General features: G+C 47.9%; 1 long non-coding RNA gene across 2 annotated transcripts; it reads left to right on the top strand.

Annotated features, from left to right (window-relative positions):
• Positions 1-3,606: 3,606 nt before the first annotated feature.
• LOC141425511 (uncharacterized) lies at positions 3,607-8,874 on the top strand. 2 transcript variants are annotated; one of them, XR_012450515.1, is made up of 4 exons: positions 3,607-3,818; positions 6,209-6,341; positions 6,863-6,960; positions 7,507-8,874. It is a non-coding gene; the product is annotated as an uncharacterized lncRNA (long non-coding RNA). The 2 variants fall into 2 exon arrangements; XR_012450516.1 differs by lacking the exon at positions 6,209-6,341.
• The last annotated feature ends 1,138 nt before the right edge of the window (positions 8,875-10,012 follow it).

The raw sequence follows: 10,012 nt of genomic DNA, 5'->3' as shown, positions 1-10,012 counted from the left end.
CCAAAACAGCAGCCCAGACTCAGCCAGCCTCTGCTACTAGGGCCAGAGTGGAGGTGCCAGGATCTTCAGGAGGAGTCTAAGCTAGGAAGCAGTGACCACAGTACAGGGATATGTGCCTGGCCTTTTCCTGGCCCACCTCTTCTACTTCATGCATAGGTCTGGAACCAGATCTTGTCCTGAGTATAACAGAGTCTCAAGTCTGCACAGACGGCTTAGGGATAGCTGGAGCAGGTAGGGCCATGGGAGGAAGTCCTTCTCCAGCTTGTCAGCTACTTCTCAGAGAAGCTGATCCTCAGGCAACTTTGGCCTTCACCTCTCCTGTGCAGCCATCATCACCTGGGCTGTGTGGGGAAGTGGTGGTATAGGCCGGTGGGGTGAGGATGGAATTCATTCTCTCTCTCTCTTCTCCTCACCTTTCTTCTCTCCCTTTTCTTTCCTCTTTATTCTCTCTGTATCTTTCTCTTTTTTCTTCCTTCTTTTGTTTTCTTTCTCCCCTGCCTTCACTTTTTCACTGTTCTTTCCTTCCTTTTCTCCTTTTCCTGTCTTTCCTCCTTTTCTGCCTATCTTTCATTCTTTCTCATTTCTTTTTCTCATGTTTACCCTCTCATCTCCTCCCCTTTTCTTTAGCTCTCCTTTCTTGCATTTGCATTCTCTCTCTCTCTCCTTTCTGTTTTTATCCCTCATCTAAAAAAACAAACAACAAACCAAATCCTAGTTCTTCATTCTGCCCTCTGTCAATATTCCTTTCTTGTCCATCTCCCTCCCACCTGCCCTCCCAGAGTCCCTTCCTCTGGCTCCACACTTGGACTTTCTCCTATCCTTTCCTCTCTCCTAGTCTCTTTGTTTTTTTCTGAATTTTTCTAGTGCTTAGTGCTGTATTCCTAGACCTTCTTTCTGTTTTCCTTTGTTTCTAAATCCTCTCTGCACTAGGCATATGACATAAAATGGTACCCATTCCTAGAGGAGAGTTCTGGCCTGTGTCAGCCCTACCATCCTTCATGCCAGTCTTTCTCAACTCCCCTGGACTTGTGACTCCATCTGAAGAGCCCAGTAATAGAGCTGTTTCCCTCTACTTGAAATGTTTAGACTGTGTCCACAGATCCCTACTACAGGCTTAGGAAAGCTGTGCCACACGTTGTCAGTCTATCAGTCCTAAGAAGAAAGGGGAAGAGAATAAAGCAAAGAGAGAGCGACAATACCACAGATCTGTGTGACAGGATGGGATGGGTGGGTGGGGTAACTGGGAGGCAGGAGCAGAAAGGACCATGCTCATCAAAGGGGGAGGGGGAAGCCTAGGACTAGATGCCTTCTCTCAGACCACCCAGAGCCCAGGCCGCCTGCAAAAATAAGCCCAAGCCGTCCTCAGCTTAGTTTTAGTATTGGGAGGGATGATGCCTTCCACCCAAATGGCTGAAGAGGTACAGAAAAAACACAGGATGGGAAGTAAGAAAAAGGGCTTAGATTTGTTTCCAATATCCGCGGCCTTAATGTCAGCTTCTTCTTGCCTCCCTCGCAAAGATCCAGATTTTGAGGTACTAGGCCAAACTCGCTCTAGGCAGTGCTGGCTGCGACCCTCCTAACCTCTCAGCTGGACAGGCTCAATCCGGGCAGCCTCTGGAGCATCGCAGAAAATTCTCCGGAGCAGCGAAAACAAAGGCTAGGACGGAGTTGCTGCTCCTGAGCGAGTAGGGCCAAGCGGCCTCTGGAGGCTTAGGCCTGAGCAGGGCCAGAGACACCACACGCTGCAAGTGGGAATTCTCTCTCCCCAGAATCTACAGCCTCTTCCAACCCTCTCCAAAAAGCGGTCCAAATGCGCCGTCTGCAGCCTGCCTGGCTCTTCCAGCCAGGGGCTTCCTGGGAGGGGCCTGACCTGTAAACCTCAGGCCCAGAGCAACCTCCCTTTTCTGCCGCGGGCGCGGGTTCCAGCTGAGCCTCCAGGCTGCGGAGTCCCTGGACACTGCCAGTGCACCTGCAACGGCCTCGCCCTGGTCCGCTTCCCCAGAAGACTGCACAGGCCGGCTCCTGCGCCCGCCCATCCCCCTTATCCCAGGCCTCCACGTTCAGCCTTGCTCTCTGAACTTCCCCTGCGTTCTTAACTCCTTTTTGAAGACCTCTCCACCTCTTCCAGGTTATCCTTTGGGAGGGGCACTCAGCCCAGGGAGAGCAGTAGGGCCTCTCCTTGCCCTTGTGTGGGCGCTGGCGAAGAGAGCAAGGTTTGGGTTGCGCTGGGGGCGGGAAGGGTGGGGTACTCCCTTGACTCCATCTTAGGGAGATGGGTCTCCAAGTCAAACAGACTGAAAGAATATGCCTATATTTGGGAGTTACTCCCTCTTATCACTCCTAAGTTAAAGTCAGCGAAAGGTCCAGATGGCAGGGGCGAGGCAGTCACGGACTAAGCCTCTGGGTGCAGAGTTCCGACTCTACTTTCCCTCTAACTTCTTTTCCTCTCCGTGGCGGATCCCCTCCGGGGATCTCCAAGCGTCTCTAAGGGCTTGCTGGGGTGAGCAGGTTTGGAACCCGCGGAATCTTCATTGATAATTAGTCCCCATCAGGAAGCAGCAAACACATTGTCCTATAAGTATAAGAAGCAGAGTCCTCTCCTTCCCACTTAAAACCTCAAGACCCCCAACTCTGCTCCCTTTTCCATCTCCCTGTGTTTGTGTGTGTGCTGGGGGGCAACTTTTTGAAGTTTTCGTAAGTTGCATTTGAGGATAGAATCTCCCGCGGACTTTGGGTATCTCAGCCCCCAATTTCTCCTTTCTTCCCCAGTTTCAGAAGCAATGCTCTCCTTCCCTGCCAGCTGCCACCTTAGTACCCAAACTCAGGAGAAGAAAACTGCTTTGGCCCTAAGTTTATGACAGTTGCCCGACCCAACCCAGATTCCTCCGAGGCCGGCAGGGGAAACAGGATGGAGTAAGCAGAGCAGTGAGACAGGAAGACACAGATTGTCTTTAGAGCAAAGTGCCCCCCATACCCCCTCCCGGGCCCAGCTCACCTGCTTGGGACAGGCTCCTCTTGCTTTTCGTTCACTCAGAAGTTTTCCCTTCTCGAAAACGACTTCCAGTAGGGGCACAAAGTCGGTCCTTGGGGCCTGGGGGGGGGAGGGTGCCCTCCAGGGAGCAGGCGCCTGATTTAGAGCGACCCGGGGAAAAGCTGGACATACGTGCACCGTCTCCAAAGTAGGGTTGGAAGCGATCCAAAGAGAGCATCCGAGCTCGCGGGCCCAGGGGACCCCCGGACAGCCCGGGATAGAGTGGGCGCTGAAGAGGGAGTGGTGGACCGGGCCCGGCGGGCAGGGCAACTGGAAACAGAGGACTCTGGGTCCCTGGTGGTGTCTCTCGCTTCCTCCAGTTTCTGCCCTCCGGGATCTGCCCTAGCCCTCAACATTCTCTCAACCCCTCGGGGCGGCGCTCAGGACCCCCACTTGGTGGGAAGGGAGGAAGAGCGTCCCCACTTTAGCCCCTCCCCAGCCCCCGCGCCACTGCTCCCTCCCTTCTCTCCCCAGAGCCAAGGGACAGAGAATTGCAACTAGAAATTCAATGGATTGGTACGAGGGACCACGTGCTCAGGGGCCAGCCAATGACCAGGCCGCCGGGATGAGCTAATAATGGAAGCAATTTGTAACTTTCAGTAGCTCTCCAGGCCTGGGTACCGGTGGGAGGGAGGTGGGCGGAGGTGGGGAGACGGGCACCCCCAGTCTTCCCACACTCTTCATTTGTCTAGGGGCCCTCGGACCCCCTGGTTCTCCTTTCTCTTAGTGCAGGCACTAGCAAGGTCCTTCGCCCACTCCTGTCAGACCGCCGTCATCCCAGAGCAAGGTAAGCTGGACCCTACCCTCCAAACGCCGTCCCCACTTCGTTCTGGCACCTGCAAACGACGCCTCCCTTCTTGCCCCATTAGACAATTGAAATCTGATTTCGTTTTTCTCTTAGTTGAAAAAAATTAAAAGACTCCTCTTGTATTATTTTGCCTAATCCATTTTGGATTTTGGGGGAAATTAAGTTAAGATTAATGTACTTTTCTTGGGGATGCTGGTGGTACTTTGCCTTCTTTCATAAATCTCATACTCCCCTCTCTTGGGGAAGAGCATTCTACTTAGGCAGTTTACTTTTCTTTGGAGATGAATTATACCTTATGTTTTCACACCTTGTAATTCTTTAATGATGTCAAGTTCACCTCCTTTCTCCACCCCATCCTCCAAGTCAGTATTTACAAATGATTGCTTCACAGATTTTTAAGTTTATTCATTTTCCCCTCCCCCCCACTAGTTTTCAGCTCTTACAGAATCTCCATAAATTTTTTTCTCTGTGTGAACTGGGGTTTGGTTTTGTGTTAGTTCCTCTTTTTGTTTTGTAAATGAAAAGAAACCCTATGGGGTGTGAACAGGGTCCCTTTTGAAGAACAATTTCCTCAAAATGTTTTATACATTTTTCTATTTTTTAATATTTCAATTTTATGTATTTTACCTCCTTTAAAAACTTGATCTTTTCTTCGTATTTAATATTTTGCAATATGAAACAATTTTTGTTTTCCTTATTTTTTCCCCAGGGGCCTTTCCCCTCCTGCCTCCTCCATCTCAGAACCCCCCCCACCCCCACCTTTCATAATTCTCAGCTTCAAATTTGCCTCAACCCCCTTCCCCCATCGTTCTTGCAGCTAAGGACGGAAGGAAAGCCTGGGAAGAAGCAAATGTCCTCTTGGAGCAGAACCATTCCCACTCTAGTTCCAAACACTTCCAGTCCTCCCTCTCAAGCCAGCAAAGCAGGGAGAGCAGAATTTCTTTTAACTTTTTAATTTGGGACTAAGTTCTTTCCACTTAACTATTCTGGGCAACTCTTTGGTATATGAACTGAGTTTCTGATTCTTGTCTTTCTCCTAAGTTCTAAGAAATGTGCAAGCAAATTTTATTTCAGCCTATTGAGTCTTTTACCTACTGGGGAAGGATTCCCAGAAGAGACCTTCCACATTTATTCCCCTTTACTTTTGGTTAAGGTAGAAGGGACAAGGGAGCCCTCCTTTGACCTCTGGCTCTAGCTTTGAACAAAGAAGGGTAGAGAGTGGACGTGGAGAATCTTATTTCTGGTTTAGGAGAGTTTGTAGTAAACCCCCACTGGGAGGGAATTCTTTTTTCAGCAGTACTGTGAAGGTAAACTATTAAAGTGGTGTGACATATAGTTTCAATCTATTCAGATTCATTGCAGCTACAAAAACAAAATTGAGAGAGTAATTCTTGTTTTCTGGAAGAAGATCTGCCTCGGGTGACTTTGTTCCTCTCAGGAAACAGACTCCAACTGGGCAGCAGTAAGAACTGCCCCTCCTCCCCTCTGGGTTCTCCAGCTCCATCCTCACATTGACATTCTGGGCACATGTGTCCCAGTGTGCCCAGCCCCTCATCCCTGATTCTCCCAAGTATGAATCTAAATTACTATTAATAAGAGGCCGCTCCAAGTTAATTGGCATTAAAAGAATTCATTTCAATTTGTTAATATTAAATGAATGCTCTGCACTTCAGCTCCCTTCTTCGCCCTGGATTCCCAGATGAGTGATGGGAAGAGGGGCGGGGGAGCAGGCAGGATTTTATTTCTGGCTCTCCAGCTTCACCACTGCAGTGCCTCCCCTGGGGGGTGTGATCAGGCACAGTAGGGGCCTGATGGAGGAAAGTCTGAGGGTCTTTTTCTGGTGAAACTCATCTGATTAAGCAGGAGCTGGGGAAGGAGGGTGGATGGGAGCAGAGGGAAAAGGCAGAACGGTATGGGGGACATTGTGGGAGAGAAAAGGGACTAGGGAAACACAGGAAGGAAATGGGATAGAGGTGAACAGGAATTTTGGGGAACAGGGGCTGTGGGCTTCAGGGTGAGGTAGACTTGTGAAGAAACCATTTGAGGGGCTTGGGAGGAGGAGGGGCTGAGGTGGGCTGAGGGCTTGGGTCAGAATAGCTGGGTGTTCTGTATCTATCTAGCATGTGAGATTAGACAAATTGCTTAACTTCTCTGTCTGCCTCAGTTTCTCAGCCTATGAAACAGGAGTAGTGATAATAGGATCCATCTTGAGGGTTGTCTGGGATTAGATCAAATACAAGTGATGTGTTTTCCACAGTCTTTGGAATATAGAAGCTGCCAGTACATGTTGGCTCTTTTTATGGCACAGTGGTTAAGAGTGTGCATTCTGGAGCCAGCCTGCCTGGATTTGAATTTCAGTCCTGTTTCAGGTACTTGCATGACCTGGGCAAGTTATCCATGTCTGGGCTTCACTTTCCTTGTCTGTAAAATGGACTTCATAGCACCAAGCTCATGGCTGTTGTGAGGAAGCAATAAGTGGATTTCAGTGTGCAGCATCCTGTGGTATGTGGGTGTTGGGTGAGGACGGTTGGAATTACAGCACAGATGAGCTGCCTCTTATAGGTGCAGAGCTCTGTGGATTCTCCAAGGCCATGAGCACACCAATCCTCTTACCCCTCCCTGGATCCAGTCCTGCAACTATGGCTGCAGTTGGTGGGGGTGTGAGGAGAAGAGAACCCAGAATCCTAGCAGCTGGGATGACCCAGCTTTCCCTTGCCCCTCCTCTGTGCTTGAGTGGTGCCCTCCTAACACCCATGGACTTTAAGAGGGAAGTCCCTTCTCTTTCCCTTGGGGGGAGGAGTTGATGATACAGGAATTATTTTCCTGGTCTAACATTTCCCTGTATTCAAGAGGTAGTCCCCAGAGTAGAGGAGACTGGTGTTTATGAAACACCCTTTATCTATGCTCCAGCCACACACTCCTGACCTCATTCAGAAGGATGAGGAAAATGGTGGCCCGACAAAGTCGTAAGGTTAGAAAGTGACAAAACTGAATCTGAGCTCTGATCTTTTTGTTTTTAACAGGAAAAAAAAGAACACACAAAATTGATTACATGCTTGTCATGGGAATATTACGCTCATGAGGACAAGTCTTGCATGCTGCTTACTTTCTGAAGGAGGAGGTGAGACATTCTGAAGAGAGATGTGGGACACATGTAAACTTGGGATAGAATGGGACTAGGACCATGGGGCATCTGGAAGATGAGGAAGTGAAAGAGGGGGTGGGAAATTTTCAGTCTAAGAATATTTCCGGAGGAGGAGGTTATAGGTCAGAGTTCAGATGGGAAAGGAATGAGGATAGAAAGTAAAGAAGAGGGAGGACATGATGTATTGGCAAGGAAGAGTAGGGAGAAAGGAGCCAGGCAAAGGCTGGGTGAGAGTGCAGGCTATGAAATCAGGTTTGCCATGTAAAACTAGTAAGTGTTTATTAAGGGCATACCATGTACTATGTGCCAGGTGCATACATTATCTCATTTAATGCTCATAACAACCCTGGCAAGTGAGTTTCTTACTTCCTACTTCTGAAAGACTTGAAGGTCAGAGAGCTTAATACCCACTTCAGGTCACACAGTTAGTTGGTAGTTGGACTTTCCTGGTGCCAGAGCCCATGCCTGTGTTGCCTGTTGAGAGTAGATTCCCTGTCTCTCTCCCTTCGTTCCCTGTTTCAGGGTATCCTGACATTTGTGGTCACACCTGGTGACTGGGAACAAGAGGTTGGAGGTGGACAGTGATGACAGAAACTCTTCTCAAGGCCACATGAAGAAGGAGGAGGAAATTCTCTCTGGAGGGAGGGACTGCAGATCTTGGATGAATGGCAGGGACATGATTGGGTCACACTATTTTCTGGATTGTGGACTTCATTTCTCTTTGTCTGGGAAGGGAAAAGGAAGAGGTAGCTCAGTGTGGGGTCGAGTCCTAAGTTGAAGACTACCAATTATCCACTAAACCCCTTCTTTCTTGCTTGCTTGAGAGTAGAGAGCCACCCAACTGGACACTCCAGTTTCCAGACACCTTTGTTGGCAGGTGTAGTCAGTGAGACTAAGATCCAGGGATGTCATCAGGGCCTGAGGACATTGGTTAAAGTCTTTGTGTTCCATGAAAAATGCTCACCATCCCTAGCAATAAAGGAAATGCAAATTAAAACCACGCTAAGATTCCACCTCACCCCTGTTAGAATAGCCATCATCAGCAACACCACCACCAACAGGTGTTGGCGAGGATGCGGGGGAAAAAGGAACCCTCATACACTGTTGGTGGGAATGTAAACTAGTACAACCACTCTGGAAAAAAATTTGGAGGCTACTTAAAAAGCTAGACATTGATCTACCATTTGATCCAGCAATACCATTCTTGGGGATATACCAAAAGACTGTGACACAGGTTACTCCAGAGGCACCTGCACACCCATGTTTATTGCGGCACTATTCACAATAGCCAAGTTATGGAAACAGCCAAGATGCCCCACCACTAACGAGTGGATTAAGAAAATGTGGTATCTATACACAATGGAATTTTATGCAGCCATGAAGAAGAACGAAATATTATCATTCGCTGGTAAATGGATGGAATTGGAGAACATCATTCTGAGTGAGGTTAGCCTGGCCCAAAAGACCAAAAATCATATGTTCTCCCTCATATGTGGACATTAGATCAAGGGCAAACACAACAAGAGGATTGGACTTTGAGCACATGAAAAAAGCGAGAGCACACAAGGGAGGGGTGAGGATAGGTAAGACACCTAAAAAATTAGCTAGCATTTGTTGCCCTTAACACAGAGAAACTAAAGCAGATACCTTAAAAGCAACTGAGGCCAACAGGAAAAGGGACCAGGAACTAGAGAAAAGGTGAGATCAAAAAGAATTAACCTAGAAGGTAATACACACGCACAGGAAATTAATGTGAGTCAACTCCCTGTATAGCTATCCTTATCTCAACCAGCAAAAACCCTTGTTCCTATTATTGCTTATACTCTCTCTACAACAAAATTAGAAATAAGGGCAAAATAGTTTCTGCTGGGTATTGAGGGGGTGGGGGGGAGAGGGAGGGGGCGGAGTGGGTGGTAAGGGAGGGGGTGGGGGCAGGGGGGAGAAATGACCCAAGCCTTGTATGCACATATGAATAATAAAGGAAAAAAAAAAAAATCTTTGTGTTCTTGTTTTCAAGAGCACCTGAGACTGAGGTCTGACCAGGATTGAGAAGAAATTTCTAAGAGCAAAGCAAGAACACAAAAAGAACCCAAGTTCCCACCAACCAGGCAGAGCTGAGCTGACTGAACCAAAGACTGCTCCCTTCTGGACTTTTATGTGACAAATAAACTGTTTTCTACCTGCTGCTGTGTTTGGGGGCCTTTTTGTTGTAGCAGCTTTGCAGTCCTCCTTCCTAATACATGTTCTCACACCAGATATGTCAATTCAGACTCACCAAAAAGATCATGGAATAATGATAATAAAAATATTTATTGAGCCAAATTCTATGTCAGGATCTCTGGACACATTGTTTAGTATAGTCCTCATGACCATCCTCTGAGATATGTTACTATTATCCTAGTTTACAAATGAGAAAACTGAGCCCTAAAGAAGACAAGTGGTAAGCCAATTGATGCATAGTAGGTGGCTTACACTCTCTTTCTTTTGGGCTTTTAAGATAGGATCTCTCTATGTATCCCAGGCTGGCCTCAAATTCACAATCCTCCTCCCTCAGCCTCCTGAATGCTGAAATTATAGGCATGTGCCAACATGCCTAACTCTGGGTTATACTCTTCACCATGGGCTAACTCTCCATTCTGAAGATAGAGCTGGAGGGGACCTTGGAAAGCATTCAGTGCCAGGCCAGCCCTTAACAGTCACCCCAGGGGCCTGGGAACCTCCTGATCCCACCTTCAAGAATCTCAGGAGGCCACTTACTATACACATTGGATCACTACATAGGTTTTATTTAAAGAAAGAACCTCATAGCTAAAATTGGTTTGAAACCCCCTGATAAACTCAATCTCCCAGAGAGAGGATGTGACTTGGTTAAGGTTGCATATTTAGTTTTTCTGTCTTTTTTTTTTTTAATCTTTTCCCACCACATCAGCAAATGTGGAGGTATAAAAATAACCAAATCCAGTAAGGAGTCTGGCTCCCCTTCAAGGGAGCTTGGAGTAGTGAAGCCTGATGTTGATTTCCCTGAGCC

This window comes from Castor canadensis, chromosome 8 (genome assembly GCF_047511655.1).
Source record: "Castor canadensis chromosome 8, mCasCan1.hap1v2, whole genome shotgun sequence".
Lineage (NCBI taxonomy): Eukaryota > Metazoa > Chordata > Mammalia > Rodentia > Castoridae > Castor > Castor canadensis.
Note: the sequence above shows the minus strand (reverse complement) of the source record. Positions and strands in the feature narration are given on the sequence as shown.